General features: G+C 46.5%; 1 protein-coding gene across 1 annotated transcript in view; it reads right to left on the reverse strand.

Annotated features, from left to right (window-relative positions):
* ZFHX3 (zinc finger homeobox 3) overlaps nt 1–26,990 on the reverse strand; it is a 704,611-nt gene that overhangs the window by 245,190 nt on the left and 432,431 nt on the right. The gene's annotated exons all lie outside the window — the stretch shown is intronic.

Below are 26,990 nucleotides of genomic sequence, written 5' to 3' on the forward strand. Positions count from 1 at the left end.
GCCCCGCGGCGCCTCCAAACTCGGCGCGCGGGCCTCGCCCCGGGCGCCTCCACCCTCCCGGGGGTCGCCGGCGGCCGGCGGCGGCGGCGCGGGGGCCGGGGAGGAGGGGGCGGCCCGGGCTCGGCGGCGGCGGCGGCGGCGGCGGGAGGAGGAGGAAGAAGAAGAGAAAGAGAAAGTTTGGCGCAGGGGGAAGGCGAGCGGGACGCAGCGAGCGAGCAGGGCGCGGGCGCGGGGAGCGCGGGCGGCGGCGGCCGGGCGCGGGAGCCGGGAGGGGGCAGGACGAGCCCCATGCAAAGCAGCCCGGGCGCCCCGAGGAGCCCCGCGTCCGGGCGGTGGCGGCGGGAGGAGGAGGAGGAGCAGGCGGCGGCGGCGGCGGCGGCGGGAAAAAAAAAAGAGGGAAAAGTTGCCACTTACGCGGTTGCTTCTCCGGCGGCGGCGGCTGCAGCGGCGCTGCTGGCGGCGGCGGCGGCGGCGGGAGCTGGCGGCGCTTTTAATCCCGAAAAGAGGCGCTCGGGCCGCGGAGCCCATCAAGGCAGCAGCGGCGGCTGGCGGGGGTCGGCGGCGGCGGAGGACGCGCTGCTGGCGGCGGCGGCGGCGGCGGCGGCGGAGCTGGAGCGCGCTCGGCGGAGCCCGGGGCGGGAGGCGGCCGCAGCCGGGGAGCCGGAGCCGCCGCCGCCGCTGCCGCCGAGCAGCATGGTTGGCGGGGAGTTTACAGCCCCCGGAGCGGGCAGGGGCCACGGAGGAGAAGCGGCGGCGGCGGCGGCAGCGGCTCTAGGCTGTAATTGGGATGCAAAGCAGGCGGTGGCGGCGGCGGCTGCGGCCGGGAGGAGGAGGAGGAGGAGGCGGCGGCGGCGGCTGCAGCGGTCGGAGGGGACGCGCTGGAAGTGGGAGCTGATGAGTGAAAAGAAAAAAAAGTCTTTGGATCTTTATTCTGCTAATTAGTTTCCTGCAAAAAATGGCTGTGATTAATTCAGTGCGCATGTGCTTCATTACCCAGGCACGACGGGAAGGGCTAATTAGCCACCTTCTGGATCAATAAGATTCAGCAAAAAAGAAAAGGGGGAGGTGGAGGGAGGCAGAGGGGAGGAAGGGAGGAAAAAAAAAAAAAACCGGGGGAAAGTGATGAGCAGGGCAAGGAGAGCAGGAAGAGAGGATGGGAGAAGAGCCCAGGAAGAGGGAGAGAGGCACCAAAAGTTTATGCATGTATTAAAAACACATACACACGCACACACACACACACACACGACACACACACGCGCACACACACACATACACACCGAGAAGTGAAATGCAGAGAAGCAACAATAGGAACCTGGCTAAGATTTTTTTAAAAGACTTTTTTCTTTCCTTTTTTCTTCCTTCTCTTTTCTTTCTTTCTTATTTTTTCCCTTTCTTTTTCTTTCTTTCTTTCTTTCTTTCTTTCTTTCTTTCTTTCTTTTTTTTTGGCAAATGCAGCAGTGTTTAAATTGAATAGTCAGAGAGCATCTTCAAAGAAGAGGGGAGCAAGGGGGGGCAATAATGGAGTGGGACAGCTTAAAGATTTAAGTGAAAGGCAAAGAAGCAGCAGAGACAAAATAGAGGCCACTTTAAATTGCAAATCTGAGATTTTTTTTTTTTAAGGAGGAAAATTACCCCCCCCCCAAATCAGAGGACAAATAAAATACGGAGAAAACTTTAGCACGTACCATAGACTAGACAAAATATATACATATGATATGTTAATTTTGTCTTCTGAAATAAGATGCAATCAATCTTCTCTGGTTCTTTAGAAGGAGAGGGGGAAGCAGGAGTGATGATTAGAAGGAATAAAAGGGGGAAAGTGAAACAGAACTGAAAGGGGGGTAACTTAAGGAAAGACAAGAAAAGGAAAAGTTGCACTTGGAAACAGGTCCAACTTTCTACCTTTCTGGACCTACGAGAAAAGTAAAATCAATTTTCTAGTGTAAAACCTGGAAAGCAGATGTTTTCAGAACACAGGAAGCTATTTTGCCATCAAAAGCAGGGATGTAATAAAGGCAGTGAAAAATAATTTCAGACTAAAATCATAAGAAAGCAAGCCAATATATTTGAATAGCGAGGAAAGGTCTAGAGTGGAGAAAGGGGGGAAATTACATACCCCTTCCCTAATGCCAAAAAAAAAAAAAAAGTCTTACAGCTTCCTCCAAGAGTTTGGAGCAGAGTCTCGAAGCCAAAGGGCTTGAAATGAGAGGATGGATTTCAGATAAAGACTAGGAGCAGTACATCCCACCAGAGCCCAAAGGAGATCCCTGGAATCAAAGACAGCGGCCAGGGACCCTGCTACTGTACCGATTCCCGGTACATCAAAGCCATCACTTAGGCGGGTGTACGGTACCTCCAAAAAGCAAGCAAACAAACGCAGGAAGAACAAGAGTCTCAGTCTCTCCCTCTCTCTCTCTCTCTCTTTCTCTACCCCTTCTTTCAAAGCCTAGCCTTAGCGTCACTGCTAATGCAATAGATTTTTTTAATGACAAGTATGTATTTATGTAAGTTCTAAATATGAACTAGTACCACTGAAATTACAATGTCTGGAATAAAATAAAATGCCATTTGCACTTTAAGTGATCTGCAAATAAATGCAAAAAGAACATTTATGTTTCTGAAGGCATTTTTTAGTGAACCCTGTAACATCAGGTAGACACAGAGCTCTCACCAAAACTTATTTTTCTTAGGAAAAAGATTTTTTTTTTTTGCCAGCCTAGCTGGATTATTTATTTTAGAAGGAATTTGGGAATTAATCGGGAAATCTATTTGATTAGAAAGGAATTCTTCATTTTGAGAGATTTTCCAGTCCTCTTAAGGAGCATGCAGCTTCTTAGTCAAGACTAGGGGGAGAAAACCGGTTTAGGATTTTGCAGGGTTACCTCATCTAATCCTTGTGAATTCACTCTGGGAATAATGCTGTTTTATTTAGAGAGAAAAAAAGAAAATACATTTAGAAAAATCGGGGGTTTCCTCTCTAAGAGCCAAATCTGGATTGCCATTCAAACTTTTCCTGGCTGCTTTTCCATGCGGGACAGTTGATCAATAAAGCCAAGTCCAGGCTAGCTTGCTACAGGTTTCACCAGTCAGTGCTTGCAAAACCTTTGTCATTTTCTAAAAATAAAAAAGCTAAAAGTTATTGTAGAAGAAGGGGCTTTTTTTGTCCCCTGCACAATGTGTCTTTTGTGAGGTTAATGCCATTCTGGGCTCTCGATAGCCCTGGACAATGGGAACTCTCCAGGAGCCTGCAAAGACTCTGGCTTTTTTCTTTCTTGATTTTTTTTTTTTTTTTAAGGGAAGGATGAAACATTCCTACAGTCCAAACACAACTTCTACTTTGATTAAATAAATATTTATCTTTATTGTAACCATTGTATATTTTTACCTTTAGTTTGTCCGGTTTCTGATTATTATTTTAAATTTTTCATTGGTAACAGTTAATCTTTTTTTTTTTCCCTTTCAGTCCAAAGTGCAGGTCAGTGTAAAATGTAGCTGACTGAAAGAAGACTGGTAAATTCTGAATTTTTCCATAATACATCAGGTAAGGAAAATTGTTCAGACCTTCAGGAGTATATTTGCCTCTTATTTATCTATCTTCACGAATCTTCATAATTCTGTTTATTTTTTTCGGTTTATTTTTTTAAGATGCAGCAGAATTAAATTTCTCCCTGTAGATCTTGGAAACTCACTTAAATGCTATGTATTTATTTTCTTTTAAAAATGTAAATAGTACTAGGAGCGAACTTGTAGCTGGTTATACAAAACAGCACGGAGGAAGTCCGTATCTCCACTGATATAGGCTATTTGGGGGAAATTCTGGATATAAATGTATTTCATGTTGCAATATAGGAAAATGTCAGCTTAATCTGGTAAATACTTATGCTAATTTTACTCAGTGAATTCGTTATAAGGAGGAGAGGTACCAAGCTTGTATGACTGAATAATGCTTAGGCGATAATCCAGCATCTATATGGATTATTTTATGTACAAAATGAAAAAAGGAACCAAGAAATTCAGAATCTAAATCCTTCATTTAGCTGGCAAGAGGGCAGAAAATTTTAGACCAATCTGTTTTTAAGACATTTACAGTAGGGAGAGAAAGTAGAATGTAGGCTAAATATTGCATTGATGTGTATATTTCTCTGCCTCTCCCTCAAATGAATGGATATAAACACAAAGATATATGCATAAATGGGTACATAAATATACATTTGAATGACTTTAGATGTCTTTGCGTCTCTGTGTGTGCGTGAATGTATGTGCACACAAATATACAAGGTATACATAAATGCAGGTACTATACAGAGCTGTACGTGTGCTCTCTAGCTAGGGGTTTTTGTTTCCAGATCTGTTTGAAGCTACTTTTTCGCAAATATAACATAGAAGTGTTGGTTTAATGATGAAGATATGGATGGTGAATTTGAGTAAGAATCTGCTTCCCTGCAATTTTCAGAATCTGGGGTTGCAATGTGAGCAGCTATTATTTGGTCCAAGGGCTAAAGATGCCGTGGGCCAGTCTTAAGGGGGAAGAGAGGGAAGGGGATCTTAGGAGATCTCATTGCCAAAGAGCCTAGCTTCTGAGCCCTGGGTTTTCTTCTGCTGTGGGCCTGGGGGACACAAAAACAAAACAAAAAAAGGGGAGGAGGAAGAAAAAAAGAAAACCCGTGAGGAGCCAGGGGAGGTTGAAAGGATGCCTCTGCGCACAACTCTAGAGCTAGATCTAAGAGCAGGGTTGCGGGGTGAAGAATGTGCGGGTCTCTTTTTGAATGCGTATTGTTATTCTAAGTTTATTGTATGTATGTGTTACTGTCCTTTCATTTGCCACGACAACATATGGATTCCATAAATGCAGACATGCTGAAGTGCATCTGTCTGGGTAGTTAACACGATCCAAACATCCCTCTTCGTTCCGCTAACTCTGGCTCTTCCTTGGGTTCCCTGGCAGCGCTCCGGGCTGGCCAGCCCTTGCCCCAGGCTCTCAGCACCCTGCAGTCTCGCCCTTTTGTAGTCTCCTGGTGGGATCCAAGGTGCCTGGCCGAGGAGGCGGGCTGCTCTGGGTTCCGGGGTCAGAGGCGCTGCTGCAGTTAGCCCCTGAGCGCCAGGGAACGAAAGGGTTAAGCTGCCCGAGCTCTGGGAAGGGGCTGCGCTCATCCTGGAGCGAGGTGCAGCCACCAGCAGCTGTGATTTAGGGGTCAAGTCCGAGATCACCTTTCTCCTGCCTCTGGAAATGGCAGAAGATGAGGCAGGGAGGGAGAGACAGGAGAGAGAGGCAGCCAGGCGCGGCACTTGGCGCTCCATCCATCCGTTCCCTCCCCTGACCTCCCAGCCCACCTTCTGACCCCCAGACAAATCGAACAGTTCCCCTTTCTCCTCGGGGTGCAGGGTGAGGATCTTCTGAGCGTCCAGCACTGTTCCATCCCCCAGATCTATCCTAGGGCTAAACCACTGTGATCCAAGCCCCAACCACCAAATCAGCAAGTTTGCTCTTAATGCACCAGAGGATGAGCAGATGGGTCTGGGTAAAAAATGCTCCCCATTTGTGGAAGACAGGGGTGCCCTTGGCAGGGTGGGGGAGTTTGGATGTTGGCGCCAGCCCCGCAGACTCGGGTCATGCTCCTCATAGTCCTGAGCGGATGTACACAGTGGTGTCCATTACATGCTTCTTGCTTTGTGCCCACAATCTCGTTCCAAAGCTTTCTTTCCCCAAAACTTGGGCAGCCTGGAGAATACTTTTGTCAAAATATTTTTCACGCCTGAAAGATAACCAAAACCCAAATTCAGATTTGTTTCTGAGACGTTTCACTGGAAAAGAGCAAAGTGTCTGAAGTCCCCTTTTGTTTTGGTGCTGCACGGAAGCACCTGGTTGTGGGGCTCAGTGTCCAGGTGAGGTCCTCGGGACCCTGGGCCATGTACGTGGTGCCCACAAAAGGGGCTTTCATTGAGAAAGAGCTTCCCAAATCCACCCACCAGGTTGGACTTTAGGACAACGACAGCTCTTTTAGAAAGTTACTCCAAGAAAAAGGAGTTTCTGGTGGGAAAAGAACTGGCTGGAAATGACAGAGAGAAAGGAGAACTAGATCTCTGGGGGCACACGAGACATGTGGGGGATGCTAAGAGTAGATAGGGAGATGAGGGCACAAGGAGGTCCACATACAAGGCATGTAGGGCACGGCCGCGCGCGCGGAGGCTCGGTGACGCGCTCCCCAGACGCTCCCTCCAGCTGTCAGAGTGAGAGGGAATCACCCCGATTTCCGCTTCTGCTTCCAGGGCCAAGAGTGGACCAGCTGGTCCAGTAGGCAGCTGAGGTCTGTCTTCCTAGCCTCGGCACCCCTAACCCCGCCAGAGCCTCCAAACCACAGAAATCAAACCAAATTGGCCGCTTGAATCTAGAGAGGTTTCATCCCTGGGGCAAGGGGGAGGGAACAAGCCTTTTTTTTTTTTTTCTTCTTTTGAACTCCTGATTCAAAAGAGACCACAACCTACTCTTGAGTGCCATCCCCAATACAAGGATTGTGGGTATGTTTCATTCTTTCATTCTTTCTTCCCTATTTCTCAGAAGTAAAATCTTTAAAGAATTAGCCCCAAAGTTAGAGCGCCTGGGTCACTGAAAGAGTTCCAAATGATAAAGCCTGCCCTTCATTTCCAATACATGGCACACTGTGAAAATGCAAGGCAATTATTCAGTTCCAGGGTTTGAGTCAGATTTCCAGTTTCCTCGGCTCCTTTGCAATGGAAATCTGAGATCCAACCTTGGGGCAGGAGTCGCCTCAGAGTTGGTGGCTCTCTTGGGTTCCACACAGCCTGCACCATGGGTAAGCGCTGGCTTCCCTTTTGGTGACCTGGTACCAGAAGTTTGCACTAACGTCTAAAGCCTGGGGCGGGGGAAGAAGAGAACTAACCTCATCTCAATGCAACAAAGTGAACAACTTGAAGGCAGGAGACCCTTGGTCGGACTATATTCGCTTTGGGGATTTCCAAGGGCATAACTTGGCGGGGGGAATGATCGAGGTTTCTGACTTGCCAGCCAGAGGCAAAAAAAGGGGATCCTTGAGAGGCACGGGCAGCGGGCTTGGGAGCAGGGCTGAGAGCGGGCAACTGAGACCTGGCACCCACTTACGCAGAGCCCGTTGGGGCTGGCGTGGGGAGTCAGTGCCCGTGGTAGCACGTGCATTGTTGACACGCAGACACGCAGGCGTGCGCTAATGGAGGGATGCGCGGCTGAGCAATCCCCGATGCCTGCATTTCTTGCAGGCATGGCTTGTTTAATAGCCAGGGAATTGAGTGCCTTCCCTGCACCCCCCGCTTTTTTTTTTCTTTTCTTTTCTTTTTTTTTTTTTTTTTGCTGAGAAATGTAAAAAGGGACCTATACTGTGTACATAATCTGAAGAAACATGTGCATTTTTTTTTCTCAGAAATACCTAGCACCATAATATTTCTGATTTAAGGGTCTAGGGAAATCTTTGAAGTGAAGAAAATCAGTGGGGGACGAACTATCTTTTCCTGATTTTTTTCTTTTGTGTGCCTCTCCTCAAAGCCAGTAATGGGATTTAAAATCAGAGATTCCCAGTCCTCATCCTCCCTCCCATTCCATTTCGCTCTCTTTGCCCCAGAAAACATCTGCAGTAACCGACTGCACGTCTAAGGGGACAGTTTAAAGAGAAACAAGGTTTGGGGCACGTGTCAGGTTTCCTTTTCTTTTTCAAATGAAGCTGAAAAAAAATTCCAAGGACAGTTTAAGCACCAAACGACATCGAACAGATATTTTTCCAAAGCAAAAATTTTCCAATTCGTTTGTTTCCAATTCTTAGAAATAGAGAAGAAGGCAAACCCGATTTTCCTGCACACGGATGACTCGGAATTTGGGGCCGGCGCTTGGTTAGGGCCGGGAGGGGCCGGGCAGGGCGCAGCCCCGTGGTCTTGGAGAAGTCCGGTGCATGCCAACCCTGGGGCGCATGGGCTGGGGCTCTGGCTAGCTGGGCTCCCCGCAGATGTCCTGCAGGCCCGTGTGCCAGGGCATCATGCAGGGCAGTGGTCCCCTGTGGGCATGGCCACCTCCCTGTTTCGTTCCAGTGCTCAGCAGGGCAGCAGGAACACTCGACGCCACTTTCCTCTGGTCCTGGCATAGGGCGCACCCTTTTTGCGTCTAGTCTCCTGCCCCCTGGGCTCAGCATCGTGGAGACCAGGCGCTGTTCCCACCTCCCCAAGAACCATAATCTCAAGGATCCCGACAGTTTCCTGAGGCACTGACCACAGTTCACCGGGCCAGGGCATGCATCCTAAAAGTCTGGCACACCCAGCCCCATTTTGGGAAAACTTTATTTTCCGGGCCGGCTCCGGGCTCCTGAGAGGAAGCCCGGGAGCTCCTGCCCCTGGAGAAGCTGGCTGGGGAGCGAAAGCGAGTGCAGAGCCCCTGCCCTTGGGATCCAGGCACCCCTCACAGGTGCGTGCTTAGTAAGCCTCCTCACCGCCTCAAATGGGTGGATAAATGGCCTTCCTGGGAACAACTGGAGCACCCCATTATGCCCCAGTGGGGCACCCCCAGAAAAACCAGCAGGCCCTGGGGCCTGGCCTCAGCAGCCATCTGGGCAGGAGAAGGCAAGTCATAGGTACACTTCAGGCCTGAGCTGAGCTGCCCAAGCCCAGTGCCTGCCTCCAGCTTTGATCCCACTCCCCACAGAGGGCAGCTGGTGGTTTGATTCCCTCCCCACCATCCTCACTGGCCTTCCCAGCTTCTTTCAGGACACAGGGGCCCCAACCCTGTCCTGTGGGGCACCATGGCAGGCATGCAGCAGCAACCACAGGGGGCAGCTGGGGACCCTGAACCCACCTGCAGGAAAACACAGCCGCTTCCAGTTCAGGCCAGCCCAGAGTGGTTCTGCACCCCACAGCCTGGGGCGACCTGGGAGTGGAGAGCCCCCTGGGGTCCTGCTCATCACTAAGGCTGACCAGACACTAGGCTGGTCAAGAAGGAGGGACTGGATGTGTAGGGTTAGCTAGGGCCTGACTTGTGGAGTGCCTGTGTCTGCATGTTTGGTTCTGGGTATCTCCCTCCCTCTCATTTCGTCTGGGGGAAAAAAAAAAAAAGGAAAGCGGGCAGATTAGTGCCGACCCTCTTTCCAGTCTGGGAGCGCTTGCAGCAGGAAGAAGTGCTCATAACGACACTTCAGCCCCGACACTTGAATGCTAAAGGTTAAACTCACAGTCTTCAGGGTAGGGCTTCCTGCCATCTGGCCACTTCAGTGAGAGGTGTCCCTGGGGGTTGGCTCGTCCCACCCCCCCCCACCTCCGGGGAACCTCTCCTTCCCTGTTGCCCCCATTATCTTGCCCGTGGCTATTTGTACCTCACTTTGCTCTATGGCTTCCAACTAGTTCCTGCTGTGGAGTTGGAATGAACTCTCCATGGCAACAAGGAGGCAAGGCTCACACAAGTGGACGCTTTGGGAGAAACCACACTTGTCCCCTGTCCCTTTGTTCCGGGTATGTGGTGGCCCCCACAACTCGGTGCAGGCAAACCTAGAGCTAATACATGAAGTTAGTGCCCAGCCCTGGAAGGGTCTGCAGGGAGACCCTGACTGTCAGGGGGCACGGAGAGGCCAGATTCGCAGACAGGGAAGGGTCTCCAGAAGGAACAGCCTGAGGGTCTCTATCCCAGGGACCCTGTTCTTGGTGCCTGTGACCAAGAACACCTCTTCCCTTTCCCTTCTGACCCCATCCCCCCAATGATGGTGAGACTCAATTCTGTACCCTTAAAAAGAGCATCCCAGCAGGAGATCAGTGGTGTAGTAAAGGGGATGAGGTTAGCTCCTGGGAGCTTGGCAAAGGAGCCCTTTTCTCTTCTTCCCTACCTCCCTGAAAACACCTACTATGTGTCAGTCCCTTGGCAGGAACTTTACATGAATTGCATTCCATTCTCTTAGCAGCCTTGGGAAACTGGTATTATTAGTCCCATTTTGTAGATGAGGAATATCAGACTCTGAGAGATTAAGATCACACAGCTATTAAGTGGCTCACCTTGAAGTCGAACCCAGCTCCATCTGGCCTTAAAGCTATTTTTATTACACCGTCTGCCTCTAGTCAAGGTCAGGAGAACCAGGGACTCAAGGGAAAATAAAAGAGAGATTTGCAGTGTACATGGGCTGTGAGGACGGAAAGAAAAATATCCCAGGAAGGGTTCTCTGGTTTTGATATGGATTCAGGCCTGGGAGACACATCATAGAAAGTCATGGAGGAGGTTCTCGAAAGGCCAGAGACAGAAAGGACAATGAAATATAAGGTGAACAAGTCCCTAGCCCCAGATGACAGCAACAGAATATCACCCTGAAACAATTGTCAGTGTACCCTTGGATGTGTGGGCCCGCACCCAGCCATACCAGGCCAAGATCATACCAGCCCTTTTTCATTTTCCTTTGTAAATTTTCTTACTGTGTCTGAAGCTCAGGCAAGTTCCTAACTTCTGTGAGTCAGCAGGCTGACAGGAAGGGGTGATCAGATGACCGATTACTCATGAACAAATGTGAGGAAATTCAGAAAGTGGGAAGAAGAGAGGCCAGTCACATCTGAATGGCAGGCCCACGGAGGGTCTCCTGGTCACTGCGCTCAGCTTTGCAAGGCTGGGCGGCGGAAGGGCAGGAAGGGTACTGCAGTTGCAGGCCTGCAGCCCCCTCAGAACAAAAATGCTTGCCTTGTGGCTACTGGGGTTTGGCTACAGGAGAGTCTTCCTCCAACTCTGGCCTCCACACTTGCCACCAGGTACTAAAGCACTCCTTTGAGGGGGGCTTCTGCAGCGAGGGGAGGGGGTAATTAGGTCAGTGGCACAGGCTGACATCTCTTTGCTCTGTTTCATTGGGTTGTCTTGGGCTGAAGTGAGTGTGGAACTGGGCAGGACTGGCCAGGCCCACACCGAGGGGTTGCTGGAAGCCTTGTTAAGGAAGTCCTCCTGACCAGGCAATCCAATTACATAATGCCACAAAAATAACTCTGGGCTGGGAGTCTTGTCAGAGTGACGTATTTAGTTAGAAGAGAGGGTATCAAATATCTATCTTTCAACCCAAGGGCTGAAATTACACTTGTGGCACGGATGGACTCCTCCTCCCGCCACTGAACAAGGAAGGGTGGGGTGAGGTGGGGAGGGACCAGCGGCAAGGATGCACATTTCTTTCTCCCCTCCCTTTCTCCCTAGGTGCAACAAAAGCCAACTGCTCAATTTAGCTGCATTCTGCCAGCTCCTAGGTCCATACACAGAGTCAGATACTCCGATGGGTCAGGGACAGCTGACAGAAAGAAAGGAGGGGGGAGGGAGTGGGAGAAATGAGAAGAAGTGGAGTGAAAGGGTTTTTTTGTTGTTTGTTGGTGGAACAGGGTGGGCATGAGTTATCATATTATTTCTATCTAGACTAGACTAGGCCTCCCACTACAGTTGACCAACTAGTCCGACTTTGTTCAAGACTGTTCTAGATTTAAAACTGCATCCCAGGAACCCCTTCAACTCTAGAAACCGGGACAGTGGGTCACTCTCCCTCCCATAGGTTTGGCCAGATTTCCACAAAGGACATAGAAAATTATGACCAAGATAAGGTAGTTCATTTTGATTCAAAATTATTCAAAGAATGACCTAAATAAGCTATTTCATCATAGATGCAAAGGCCCTATTTCCAGGAATTTGAAGAAAGAGGCATACACTCTGTCCAACCCCCCCCCCCCCGCCCACACACACCATTTTGGACTCTAGAGATTTCCAGGTGGAAAAATCACCTGTTCCATCTGCTCTGCTTTTCAGATAAAGTTTCCAGACATGCTTTTGCCATTGCAGAATGCCCTGAACTCCTGCCACAGTTTGGTTAGGGACGGTGTTATATCACTTTGAAAAAAACTCTGCTTGTAACATCTTTTTGTCACCTAAGCTCTTTCCTGGGTCTCAGTTCCTCCCTGGGGCACCACGGTCACATTCTGAGCTGTACCCTTTAATATATTCACCTAGAGCCTGTTAGCATTTTCTTTTTCCCAATACTGATACTCGCAGCGTCCCGTCCTTTTATTCTAAACCGCGGCCTTCCAACCCATCCTTCATCTAGACCCATCTGACCCCCACTGCCTTGGAAGGAGACAAATGAGGATAAGCAATCCCCAGCCCAAGACACCCTCACAGTATCTGAGCTTCCATGTGCCTTCATCCCCACCTCGTTCTTTTTTTTCAAATCAAAATGTCTCTAAACTCCTCGAGCTCATCATAAAAGCAAATAGCTTTCCCTCCCCGAGTCCTACTCCCTGGCTCGTCACCAGGCAATTCCACTCAGTGACCACCTTGTCGCCAGCCCGAAAGCCAGCTCGTTTAGGACGCAGCAGAGAGGAAAGGGTGCAGCGGCAGCGCCTCCGCCCTCCCCCAGCAGGCAGGCTCTGCCTTTATGGAGTCTATTTCCAGTCTGTTTACCTGGCAAGGACCACGTGACCAATCCAGAAGGAAATGCTGACATCACTGTCTCTCTCTCACACATGTGCGCCTCCCTCCCTCCAGCCCGCTCTGCCCGCATTCCGGCATCCATCCTCCCCGCCTCTCCCGGCGCCGGCCCCTCCCCCCAGCACTCGCGCCTTCTCCCACTTATTTCTCTGTCTTTCTCTGTCACACTTTCCTTTGTTTTCTTTCCCCTTGTAGGCTGTCTCAGACTCCCTCGGGCGCGCGCCCGGGCGCGCGCGCGCACGCACACACTTCTGGGAATCCTTTTCCCTTCTCTTCAGCAAGCCTTTCTTCCTCTTTCAGTCTCTTTCAGATCTGGGGCCATTGAATCTTCACTGTTTTAAAAACACACTTCCTCTTTCTCTATAGATTGGAGATTTATTTAAAAAAAAAAAAAGTCTGGAAGGCCTGGAGAACCTTCCAGGCCCAGGATGGGGGTGGGGTGGGGGTGGTGGGGAGGGCAGAGCAAGGCTGCTCCGTCCAGCCACTCAATTTCCTGCTCCAGTGGGCTTAGAGATTTAGGTGTTGGGGGTTTGGTCAGACATGCCTTTTTTATTTATTTGTTTTCAGCCTTTCTTCGTCCAGCTTCCCTCCCACCCTTACTCGTTGCTGCAGTTTGGGGTGCCTTCCCTTCCCCACGGCCAGACCACAGGCCCCAGCAGCTCTTGGCCTTGTGTGCAGGGAGCGCACGCACCTCGCTCCTGGTCTTTGCTACTGCTGTTGCGCTGCCTTGTGTCAGGGGCTGAGGGGGCTGCTCAGCATCCTTGCAGCCCAGGGAGCTGGGAAGACCCTGGAGGCAGAGGGGAGGGGCAGTGGTCAGCGCAGGTGCCTCCTGCCTGTTCAAGGGGCTATTTATACGAGGAACCAAGTGGCAGGGCTCTGGGGTCCGACTGCTCCCGGAAAGCTTGCTTGGTGCACGTGGGCACAGAGCCAAAGCATGCAGTTTAGAGGAAATGTTTAATAAAGACACGGGAGTCTCCAACTGTTTATTTATCCTTACGGAAAGGTGGAGATACGATGTCCCTGGAAACTGCCTCAGAAGTGGACTGCAAGGTTGTGAGGCCAGAGGGTAAAACAACTGGGGCCTTCAAAGGGAATGGGCTAGCCTGGGCAAAGGGGCAGAAGGCAGACTGTGACAGCCCTTTCTCTCCCACCTCCCACCCCAGGCTGTCATCTTTTGGGGTCATATACCTTTTACTTTGGGGTGGGGCAGGGGGTAGAAGGAGGCATGGGAAGTCATGCAAGAGCGAGACCATTAATATATACAATGGAATATTACTCAGCCATAAAAAAAAAAGAATGAAATCTTGCCTTTTGCAACAACAGGGAGCTGGAGAGTATAATGCTAAGCGAAATAAGTCAGTCAGAGAAGGACAACTATCGTATGATTTCACTCATGTGGAATTGAAGAAACCAAACAAACAAGCAAAAGGAAAAAAAAAGAGAGAATGAGGGAGGGGGAATCAAGAAATACTCTTAATTACAGAGAACAAACAGACTGCAGCGGGTGGGGGGCACGAGGTATGGAGGATGGGTGAAACAGGTGATGGGGATTAAGGAGTGCACTTGTCCTGATGAGCACGGGGTGATGTATGGAAGTGTTGAATCGCTATATTGTACACCTGAAACTAATATAACACTATGTTAACTAACTAGAATCAAGAACTTTTTAAAAAACGAGGGAGACCATTAAGCAATCATTACTTATTACTTCGGTATGAACTCATAATCCCCAATACTCATAAAGGTAGAACCCTACCAGGAGGACACGAGTGTTTTAATGGGCATGTTTACCATTGGGTTATGTTGAAAATCAGGAATATAGCATCCAGGGGTGCCTAGAGTGGCTCAGTCGATTAAGCGTCTGCCTTAGGCTCAGGTCATGATCCCAGGATCCTGGGATTGAGCCCGGAGAAGGACTCCTCGCTCAGCGGGGAGCCTGCTTCTCCCTCTCCCTCTGCCTGTCACTCCCCCTATTGTGCTCTCTCTGTCAAATAAATAAATAAATTCTTAAAAAAAAAAAAGGAATATAGCATCCAGTTGGAAGACCCAGTAAAATCTAGGGGTAGGACCTTCAACATTAAAATAGTACTGTTCTTCAGTGTTCAGATGCATTCCTACTTCTTGAAAAAACGTTTTCGGTACACATTTAAATAGACCTGGCAGCCAGTAAGGAGAGAATTCAGATGTTATAAGGTCACGTTCTGGAGAGACCTTTTCATAGGTCAATATACAAAGCCAGCAGGAGGGTCTTTTAAGGAGGTCCAGTCATAGATCTGTCTCTTCAGGCATGTTAAGATCTAAATCCTCTTTAGACATGCTGGGAATCCAGAACTTTCTACTGGATTTCTTTAAATATTTTGTACAAGTTCTAATTTTAAACTTCTAAATGTTAGAGGCCAAGGACTCGCTGTTTCAAGTTGTCAATTAGGTAGACAGCTCTGTTGGTCAATTAAATGATTTTTGTGGTTTCAGAACCCAAATAAAGTGGTATGCAGAGTCTCAATGTCGTTCTTACCATCTCCATGAATATTTATGGAGCCCTGGCTGAAGTAAAAGCACAAAAGAATAGGTGGAGCCCAGGTTCCAAAAATCCCTGTGGGCTTGAGATGCCTCTGTTACGAATTCTACGCTATCTAGTTAATTATCAATGTTTGTCAAACTAAAGCCCAGAGTGGTGGAGAGAGGTGATAGAGGGTTGGTGGGAATTACGCAAAAAATATACAAGTAATTTAGGTCTTTTAATATGCTGACTTTCAACTTTGGAGGGACCTGGGAAAGGACATCCAGAAGTTCTTTTCCCATCCTTGAGTCTAGCTCAGACTCACTTTCTCCTGTGGAGGCCCAAGGCTGGAGATGACCTCACCCAGCTTCTCATACTCTGCTCTCTGGGGGAGGTTTCCTGGATCAGTTGACAGGCACCAAAAAAATGGCAATACGATCCATTTGTTTCACTACTCCATACCTGTGATGCTGTGGAAATGCACATGCATTTATGAATAGATTTGTATTCATGTTATGTGTTACCCCACCTGCTTCCCCAAGGATAGGCACCATATGGAGTATACTCTGTACGCATCTCCATAAATGCCCACAGTGCTAATTGGTACTCAGTGATGTGCCCATGGTGAAGTGGAGGGTAATGATAATGTGGATGATGAGGAGGAGGATGACAGTGATGATGACACTAAATTGCTAATAATGATTCAAGGATGAAAACAGTTCTGGGCAGAGAGAGATGCTCAAAAAACACAGAATGAATGAATACAGTTTAGTAGGACTTTCACCGAGCGTTTTCTGAGATCTGGCTCTTTTTCTTTTTTTTTTTAATATTTACTTCATTATTACTTATTAAAAGAAGCCATCTCAGCTGCTGAGCCTGTGGCCTGGGCTCAAATGGCATCACAATAACACAAGGTGGGGGCGCCTGGGTGGCTCAGTCGTTAAAAGCGTCTGCCTTTGGCTCAGGTCATGGTCCCAGGGTCCTGGGATCGAGCCCCGCATCGGGCTCCCTGCTCCACGGGAAGCCTGCTTCTCCTTCTCCCACACCCCCTGCTTGGGTTCCCTCTCTCGCTGTGTCTCTCTCTGTCAAATAAATAAATAAAATCTTAAAAAAACAAAAACAGTAACACAAGGTGGATTGGCAATCCCTTTTCATCATCAGTATATTTTTTAAAAATACGATTAAGATACCTAATAGTTCTCTCAAGGCAAATCTCCACAAAACATAACGTTTTTTGCTGACACCGAGAGCACAGAATCATTCTCCTAATCTGCTCAGGGAAGGATGTTAGAGAGGTGATGCTGGTAACACAGGAAAGACATGCCTAACGGTCTAGCATGAAGGCCTGCAAGCCAGAAGTGGTCGCACCTTGCAGTGATACACAACACACAAATTAACCAACAGTTTTTAAAACATATAGAAAAGTAAGTAAATATCAGAAAAAATTCCATAACTACCTGCAAGAATCAAAGCCTTTTCTTAAACCTTAGGGTGCAAAGATCACCAAAGACTTGGATTCTGGTCCCAGCTCCACCAATGAGAGCCGATGGCCTCTGGTAAGTGACTTAATCCTGGACTGTGTTTTCTCCTTGTAAAATGGAGACAACAATACATACCCTACAGAGGTGTCAGAAGATCAAGTGAGAAGCTTAATATGAGGTGTCTGTCACAATGCCTGGCACCTGGCAGGTGTTCAATATGTGGTAGAAATGGTTAATATTATCCTGACACCCCCTCCTCACCTGTCTACACCTCCGAGGTTGGAGTGTGACGAGCAAGCAACTTTGAACGTGCTGTACAAACTAGATAGCCTTGCACACATCCAAGACATTCTTTCCAGGTATTACTGGGCTCTGGGATCGCTCTGTTAGTACCGGTATTCCTCCCACCTCTCAAAAGTTCACATTACTCTTCGCTTTTACAAAAGGCCTACTACCTATTTTTACTAACCGAAAGACACGCGAAGACAATTTTCACTTTTACAGAAAAAGGCAAAAAGCAAAAATAGGGTTGAGCATTTGTTTTGCAGCAAGCCATTAACAGGGCAACACGCACCCTAAGCAGCCAGAGTGGCCCCACCAAGCTCCTTCCAGAGCCACTCTCAGCATCTCGGCACCAGCTGCCAGAACTTTGAACTGTGTCTGTGAACATCTGTGCTTTGTCTCGATTTATTTTGTGCACCCATTAGCATAATGTGTCCTAAGGTAACAGAAAAGCCTAAGAGAGTTTATTTTTGGGGACTGGAAACATTCAAAGATTTTTCCATATAAATTAATGCTAATTACTGCTTCACTTTATGCCATTTTGGCTTATGAAAATTTTCACAGGAGCGTTCTACTTCCAGAAAGTGGGGGAAACCAATATTGGGAAATGGGACAGAGATAAAAGACACATGATCAAGGACAAGTTTTCTCCATACACAGGTATCTGATATGCCTAATTCTGGGCATACAGTTACTGAAATGAGGAATGCAAGCAACCACCAGACTTCCTCCGGGAGGGTTTTGTGAAGATTAATAGTTAAAAATGACACAAGTTATCATGGTGCATGGGCTCCGTGCAGCACAAGAGATATGTAAATCCAAGAAATAATCATCAACATAATATCATCACCATTTCTAGAAACAGATTCTTTCCTAGGCCAAAAGAGAATTTCCAGAAGTATCTTTCCCTTTTGGAATTACTGAGTATGACAGATTTATTTCCACACATCTCACTTGCTTTCAGAGTTATTGTTTCCTCTTATTTTTTCCCCCTTCTTTAGTGATAGAGAGGCCTGAGAACCGATTCTGTCAGGAAGTTCTTGGGGAATTTTCAGGAGGATGTACAAGTAGGTTATATGAATGACTGTGAGCAGCAAGCATCTTTTTTTTTATTTTATAAAAAATATATATTCATAACCAATCTTCTGCGCATATCTACATAATCAAAACCATGAATGACAAACATATCAGACATATTTTTTCAGAGCATAATGGATCCTTTTGGGGTAAGTGACTATCATTTCTATTTCTTCCTCTTAAAGCAGATCAGGTAACTTTTCCCCTGTTACAAAAAGGATGTGCTATTAAATCCAGACCCCAGGATAGAATCTCAATTGCCCCCTAGACATGAAATGCCAATGCCCCAATTTTTTGAATTTATCGACTGAAATGTTGGCTGGAGCAGGTTCAAGCATCTTGCTAAATAAAATATAGATTACATTTATCATTTCCCCTCAATCTACTAAAATCTTGTTACTTTTTCATGGAAGGAAATGAATCAGTTTGACAGGACTTGTTCTGTCAAGTGATATAAGTTCCCAACACTGTATTCACTGCAGATTATTCTAGAAGTGATGTGGCCATCATTTTTTCCAGGTAAAGTTCCAGATTAGGACATTACGAACTTCCTCTTTGCTTTTTTAAAAATAGAGGTATTTATTAATCTTGCTTCTTTTCAGTCTTTCCAAGTTCTTAAAAATGAAGTTCTCTCCCATGATTTTAGCCAACACAACAGATTCCCTTATAAAAAACTTTACCCTGCAAAAAAATCTACTTAAAAAAGAGGTGTTTCTACCAGTATTTAAGGCATATTTAAAAGTTGATCGTGTGAAAACAATGAGGAAGCAAACGGTTAAGGCTTAAGACCTCTACTTTGACAGGCCTGTTTCCAAATCTCTCCCATGGATTTAGACATGATCTGAATGGATTTCTGAATTGAATGGGCTCAAGGCCAAAGCCAGGTATGGTAAGTTTTCAGATTGTGTCTATCCTGTATGTCTCACACAAGGCAAAGCTATTATTTTCCAGAAATAAACTGAAAATCCACTAGGAAGTAAATGAGAAAAATGAGAGAAACAATGTGGAAAACTCCGTAGTTTATACCTCCCAACATAAATTACAGCGGCCATACGGTCCGCACACTTCCTAAAATCTTAAGAGTTTCATAAAAACTCAATGTTTCTAGAATGCACACTACATGTTTGCAACCTTAAAGTCAGCACAGCCCCAACTCTGTAAAGACCAAGATGGGAACACAAAGGCCACATCCTTGAAATGAAATTCAGATTATCTTGGGTACTTCTGGGTATCTCTAGGGTTTGGGCTTTCTAAGTTTAATGGAGACAGATGCTTGCTTAAATCCTCTGAAGTGGCCCTTGACAGGTCAAAGCCTGTTATTTACCAATCTGTGTGAGCCTGAAACTTAAGTTCCTGTATCTTTTCTTGCGTGCACCAGGCTGATTCCCAGTACAGATTATCCCAGCTACCTGCCTCTCACTTTAGCCTCTAGATTGCTCAACACTTCTGAGGACATAAGGACCTTGAGTTGACTGTACCCTCTATGGTGTTCTATAACGCAATAGCCAGTCATGGATGGTTGTTGACTCCTGAACAAATTTCCCAAGCCTGCCACTCCACACCTTTTCCACACTCCTCCAACTCCCACCAACTGCACTCTTTCTTAATTCACAGCAAAAGATTTCAAACCCTTATTTCTTGAAACCATGACTGGAAAGAATTTCATCAACTTGCCCATGGCATTACCTTAAAGTGCCTTGCTCTGCACCCTCTTCTCCACCATAAATTGCCTTTGCATCCTTACCCATTACCTCCTTTCTCTTATTCTGCCTTGCTTCTACCGCAAATCTTTCCTGGGCTCTAAAGCCTGATCTTCACATGTCCCTCTACTCCCCCACTTTTTATTTCTCTCTCCCTACTCCTGTCTCCATGGCTTGCCTGCCCCCACCACTCTCCTACCTTTCTTTAATCAATGCACTTCTATTTGGAAACCTAGACATGCTCTATTCTCTCCTACTAAAAAAACAAAACAAAACTAACAAAACTTCCCTTGATTCTACCACCTATTCAACCCTTCTATTCACTACCCAACTTCTTAAAAGACTCATTTAAACATGTTCTCCGGTCCGTGATTGAACACCCCCAGCCCTGTGGACAGCTCTTACTACTGGAGAAGGATGGTCACTATTTTGAGCATAAAGCAATTTTCCTGTAGCTCTTGCTCACTGGTCCCTTTTGTCACCTTGTGAGGCCACCCAGAGCAAGTCTAATTCCCTGACACAGACAAACTTTCTCCTGTTCTGTCCTCTTCTTTCAGATCTTTCTGAGCTAGGCACTACCAGTTCCTTCAATTGTTCTTTACAAGACCTGATTCTCAGTTCTTTTGCCTCCTTGTTTTTAGTTTGACTCTCTTAAAGGGTCCTGTCCTGAAATTAAATGTAAACTATCTACATCTGCTCCTCTACCTAGCACAGTAGAGCAGGGTTATCACCTCCTTTGTTCTCCTAATTACACTTTGCTAATACAATTGTTGAATCCCCTGCTATCAACTTAAGCCTCTAAGATAGTGGTTCACAGAGTGTGGCCCACAAGCTTCTATTTCAGAATGACCCAGGAAGCCTTAATAAACGCAGATTCTTGGGCACCACCTCAAACTTGTTGAATCTAACAATCGGGGGGGGGGGAGGGGGCGGGCAATGACACCTGGGAATCCGTATTTTATTTTTATTATTATGACTTTGGGGGGAATCCACATTTTAAACAAGAATGCCAGATGATTCTTAATGCCCTCAAAACCTGGGGAGGGGGGAATGCTCTCTAAACATCTGTTGCCAAGCCTGCACCTAGCCCCCATGTTTGCGCAGATGGATTTTTAGATACAAGACAAGAATTTCCATTTTCTTGCATTATATTTTGTCTTGTTAGATTTGGTTCATTGCCTTGGCCTATCAAAATCTGTTGGAACTCTTTATTCTGCAACATATGACTTCACGACAACCACACATGGATTAAGATGAAAAACCTTCATGTCACAGTACTCAGGATTTCCCTCTACACTGACACCAATGATGGTCAAGCAGTTCTACCAAACTCCTACTTCATCTTTTTCCCATAAGATAAATGGACAGATTGTCATTTGCCATGTTGCCAAATGCCTCGGTAAAGCCCAACTGCTCTTTGTCTTCTGTATTTCCCTGATCTGCTGTCATGTCAAAGAAGAAACTAGAGTATTCTTTTTTTTTTTTTAAAGATTTTATTTATTTATTTGACAGAGACACAGCGAGAGAGGGAACACAAGCAGGGGGAGTGGGAGAGGGAGAAGCAGGCTTCCCGTGGAGCAGGGAGCCCGATGCGGGGCTCGATCCCAGGACCCTGGGATCATGACCTGAGCCAAAGGCCTGAGCCGAAGGCAGACGCTTAATGACTGAGCCACCCAGGTGCACCTGAAACTGAAGTATTCTTGAGGGTCATTTATGTATGCCTTCTACAATCTGTGGCCAGGCAATGGAGTGTTGTGTGCAGAATCCACCTTTTCCTATGACCTTGTTCTGAATGCCTATGGCACTTAGGCATTGTATTACAAATGTTCTTGTCCACATTTTGACTCTACTACTAGAAAAAGGAGCTCTTGGACTCTGAAATTGTGTCTTATGTGTCTCTAAATGTCTCATGGTAACTAGCACAATGTCCTACTTTTCTTTGAATGAATGAATGAATTTTACATTTTATTCCCACTAACTTACTTTACCTCTTTGTACAAGATGAAAGCAGACTCTGTAGTGAATACTAGGAGATTATGCTTCTTAGGCATGAAGGAAGTGGTGTGCCTGGACAGATCTCCACAGGCCCAATTATTTCTTTTAGTCACTGCCCATTCAAATGAGCTTGTTAGAATAAAGGCATTCTTTGAGATGAGGTGTGATGAAAACACTGAGAAATGATGACACAGTTTCTAAAACATCACAACTTTACTAGACTCTATGGCAATGACCAAATGAGACACAGGAAAGTGCATTTCAGAAAAACCTTGGCGGGGTGCCTGAGTGGCTCAGTTGGTGAAGCAGCCAACTCTCGATTTTAGCGCAGGTCATGATATCAGGGTTCTGGGATCGAGCCCCACATTGGGCTCTGTGTTCAGCAGGGAGTCTGCTTGAGGATTCTCTTTCTCCCTCTGCCCTTTCCCCCCCCACACTCTCTCTCTCGCTCTCTCAAATAAATAAATAAATCTTAAAAAAGAAAAGAGAAAATCCTTGGCTTAGTGGAGCCACCTAAGTCAGTATAACATGCAAACATATTATGGGCTTCATTCTAACTAGACCCCTTGGGATGACACAGACAAAGCAGATCAACAGGACATGAGATGGCTGGATAAGGAAATCTAACTTCCCTCTATGTCACAACTGCTAGCACATCTAAGTAATCCTCTGATACATAAGACTGTAGAGTGAACAACTATAAACGAATGACAGGAAGTCATGTTTTCTATGGCTCATGTGACCTTCTTCATGGTCACATTTTGTCTTTCCTATTTTTTGTAGGCCAGAGAAGAGTCCATAAATACTCCAGAACACTGGGAAATGTTCTGCACTGGGAAAGCCAGATAGCCCCAGGTCTACTTACTTGTTTGGCATGAGGTACAGGGCAGTGATTCTCAACTAGGGGGTGACTTTGCCTCTTTGTCCCAGGGATATTTGTCAATGTCTGGAGACATTCTTACTTGTTAAAACTGAGGAAGAGGTACCACTGGCATCTAGTGGGTAGAGGCCAGGGATGCTGCTAAATACCAATGCACATGACAGCCTTCCTCAACCAACAAAGAATTATCTGGTTCAAAGTGCCAATCGTAATTATATCAATGAAAATTTTCAATTAAAAATATCCAGTGCCACTATTGAGAATCCCTGGTCTAGGGCTATGGTTCTAGTACCAAACCTGGAAAGACTGATCCATCTCAAAGGGTCATGGAGTTACCTGTTGGGGAATCTGTGAAGTAACTCATGGGTGACAAACACTGTAAGATATTTTGTGGTTCTGTAGTGAGGCTGGAAGACCTATCTAGTGGGCTGGAACGGAAGTAGAGAGGCTCTGGAAAACTCCTAATAGCTATAGGTTTTACTTCCGAGTAGCTTACTGGAAAGGCTCTTCGTGAACTCTGTTCAGAAGGCAGCCTCCTTCTCGACAGATGAAGGAATGCAGGCTCAGTAGAATCATGCAAGGAGCATCAGTGATCCATGCTCATGGTCATAAAAAAGCCCTGAACCACAGCTGCTAATGATGTAACTGGAGACTTAAGCCTCCAGGAATGTGAGGTGGACATGAAGCAAATGTACCAACTGGAAAGGGTGCCGTTTTGGTGCCGACTGCAAAAAAGTCTTAGTCCTATAGAATGAAAGGGGAATTCACTCTACTTGAAGCTCCTAGATGACAGATACATTTCCCCCAACTTCCTGCTATTTTTTATTTGACCAAGATTTTAAACATAACCAGTTTTATAGATCATAGGGAAGCTGGTAGATTTAATGAAGCCTCCAGATGCCCCTTGAGAGATGATTACAACTCTAATTAAAAATGGAGGATGACAGACGAGAATCCCATGGGACTCCATAAGCAAGTGGCATTCATATGTCTTCTTCCATGGAAAAGATTACTTTGTTCATGTCAGTCTGGGCTCTTTCCAGTAGTAAAAGATAGCGTTGCCAAATTCTAATACATTAGGAGATTTAATGTGGTTCAAAGATCTGGGAATGTTTTAAAATGTAGGGGACAAATAAGTTTATCAGCCAAGCTGGACTGTCATTTCTTTTATTTCATACACCTGTACTCACCATCTCTAAGATTACACGTAGCCTAGACTACAAGAGGAATCACCTAAATGAAGTCTGTCTTAGTATCAAATCTAAGCATGGAGAACAAGGGAGGTATTAGTAGGGCAAATAAGGGTTAGGGCTTCATACTCAGGGCTTTAGGGACCAGCTAGGTATGGCAAGTCAGAGTGGATTGTGGGGTCACAAATCCAGGTAATCAAATGAGGTTTAAAACATTACAAAGTAGGTCTTGAAGGTCAAGGCAGTCAAATATATAGACAGAGGAGGTCAGGGATATTGAGATATCAGTTTCAGATGACAGAACCACTAATAAGAGCTCATCTTATCAAAGGAAGCTGACCTGACCTTCTAACCCTACAGTGCTGGTCATGTTGGCTAGTCATTGGAGAGTTTTGGTTCTGAAAGGGAGGTCATACTACTTAATATCCATGGTCAGAGTATAGGGGTGGGAAGTAGCCAGGGAGAGCCAGAAGCAGAAAGGTAAGGCTCACTGGAAGGCTTTGAATTGGATGGGGCTTCTGCATATGGACATTAATGCAGCCCTGGGGCCAGATTTCAGTAGCCTGCATAGTCCTACACCGACTTCCAAAGACAAAGGTGGTACTACATCTTCACAAAATGTATTTGCATCTCTTTAGCCAATGCGCATCTTTTGCCAGAAGGAACTCAAACAGGAGAGAGTTGGGGCAACATGAAACCAACTGTATCATTGAACAAAGGGTCTAATATAAGAAACATCAAGGACTCCACTGTGATTAAATCATGGAGGCATCGACAGCACCATCCACTGACACTGCACTGGCTGCATAAATCAAGTCTGGCCTCTGACAGCAGAAGCCCAGTGAATCAAGATTCATTTCTAGACAGGGTGAATGCACAAGGCAGGGATTTCCTCCTTGTAGTCACAGAACCTGAGGTAGGATGTCACTCTGGGAGACTGACCCGCAGGTCTTAATAATGATCATCATGTCTTTTATTAACGACTGGCAAGATTTGGAGATTCCTCCTACCAATGTCCAGGCCTGGGGAATTGTCTGCAGGGTATAGGGATGAAGAAGTATTCCTGAGCCTCAGCTGTGGTTGCTTTGAGGCTGGAGGTCCTCAAACTCATCCTCAGCCTCAATTCCTCCCCAGATCCTAAATGTGATTCATAAAATGTCTACCCATGATTTCCAAATAGCCTGTGTTTCCTCTGCTGGGAATGTCTTCCCTCCTTTCCTTCGGTATCTACCAGAAACATCTTCTCTAGGACCCCCTCTAGGCCGGGTTACTTTCTTTCTATGCTGTGCTCTCCAAGTTTGGTGTATATAACTTTATTTAAACTATATTGGTGGTTATTTGTCTACTTGATGATCTCTTTCCTGAGGCTGAAAACTTTGAGCTCAGGGACCATTTGTCTCAGTATATGAGTACAGTGCACCTTGCACAGTGTCTGCCACATAGTATATATTCAATAAATGTTTGTGGAAGGAAGGAAAGAAAGTTGGTAGGAAGGCTTAAAAAGCAGTAAGGATCACTAACCCAGGCAGAGAGCAGTGTTAGGCTCTTCCAAAAAGGATATTGACCAGCCAGCCTGGGAGAGACCACCTCATGGAGATCTACAAAGAGTTGGCAATGGCATTCAGTGGCTGTAGGGCTGTGATTCCCACTGCACTTAGTGGCAGAACCCCAGGGAATCCCTCTGTCTTGGCCAAGCTACTGACTTACCTTCCTGGAAGGCCAGCACATGGTTCTGTGTTGGCGACACTTCTGTAGAGCTAGCCAGCACCAGGTTGGCTATGCCAGAGGGTTCCTCGCATCCTAGAGGCCGGGCCTTACTAAGTCTTGTCACTATCCTCCTGTTTCCTCTGAGGCCTCTGGAATTTGATATTATGATCTTTGATCATTATGAGTAATGGTCAAAATAGTCAACCTTAGTTTTCGTGAATTGCTTTTCTCTTTGCTGTTCCTCATCAGATGAAAGAGTTTGCAGAGCTGGGGGGGGCGGGTCTCATTCAGAAATTCCCAATGTATAGTTTTTGAAAGTGCTTCTTAATTCTCAAAACATTATCCACTGGTGACAAAGATTAATATAGATGACAACCCTGAGTACATTAATAAAGATTTTTCAAGACCCGAGAACTTGACAACACAGATCTCTGCTACTTTCCATTCACCTTTGCAAACCAATAAATTCAGTATTCAGGTGACTCAGTGGAACATTCAGCACATATCCTTGACGGCTCTTAGGAACCGGTTCTGTTGATGTGTAAGTTATTCCAAAAAAGAAGTTTTAAGTTCATTGTCAAACGTGGTACAGTATCATATAATCACAGAGTTGAAGAATGAACTAGAAGGTACCTTAAAGATAGACTAGTCTGAACTGAAGGTGCTAATGCCCAGCAGGACAGGACCAAGGACCACAGCTGGTGAGTGGCTGAACCTGGCTTGAAACCAAACATGATGGTCTTAAACCTTTTTGCTGTCCAATATATATATATGGTAGTATATTTACACACACACACATACACACACATGCACACACACATGCACATAAAAGGATGAAGTCCTGCACCATAGAGATTGAGTTGTCTGCGGAAACCAACAGCCCTACTGAAACAATAACCCATTTCAATTTAAGGCAGCCTGGTCGGGAATAGGCCCAGAGCCTCACCAGCCACCACCCCCCCCCCCCCCAAACAGAGCATTGTTTCCATCCAAACCTTGCACTGAAAGGAAGCCTGTCAGCTGGCAATGACCTCGTGAGACAACTTTGGGGAGAGCAAAGGGCCGAGAAGAGAAAGGCCTCATTCTCACTGCAAACAGGAAAAGGGAAGAGAAAAAGAAAGCTCTGTCTCCACACAAGGTTTGCTGGGCTGGCTATGAACTGTTCCAGTACGTTCCATCAGATAGACGCCTTCATAGAATCAAGCCAAGCGCGAACACTGGCTCTGGGACTCCCACTCCCGGGACACACACGGGCCAGCTCACACATGCTCTTGCTCTCTCACACCCTGGGAGAGCACTTATATGGGCTTCATGAGGCTAAGTAATAAACACTTTGTCTTCACCCTGCTATTTATGGGTTGCTTGGGGCATCCTGTTCTTTCTGCTGCCCTTACCTGAACAGACAGCTCCCGCAGACCCCACACTTAATAGGGACAACAGTAAATGTGAAAGGCTCTGTGCGCTCCACAGGCTCCTGTTTTCCCTGCGCCCAGTGCTAATTGCAAAGGAAGGTCAGTCTGCATCCATTTAGCTATTCTCTCTGCTCCCCTCCTTGAGGTTAAATCTGTTCTCCTTTTTCCCTGGGTCCTCATTTTCTTCCTTCCTTTTAGACATCTAAGACATCTTTCAGGGATACCCTTTTCTATTCACCACCACCAGGGACTCTTCCATTCTTCCATGATGGCTCAACCCTCTAGGAAAACGAGAGCAACTCTGAAAACTGC

The sequence above is a fragment of the Mirounga leonina genome, unplaced genomic scaffold (genome assembly GCF_011800145.1).
Source record: "Mirounga leonina isolate KUSES-001 unplaced genomic scaffold, KU_Mleo_1.0 Mir_180, whole genome shotgun sequence".
Lineage (NCBI taxonomy): Eukaryota > Metazoa > Chordata > Mammalia > Carnivora > Phocidae > Mirounga > Mirounga leonina.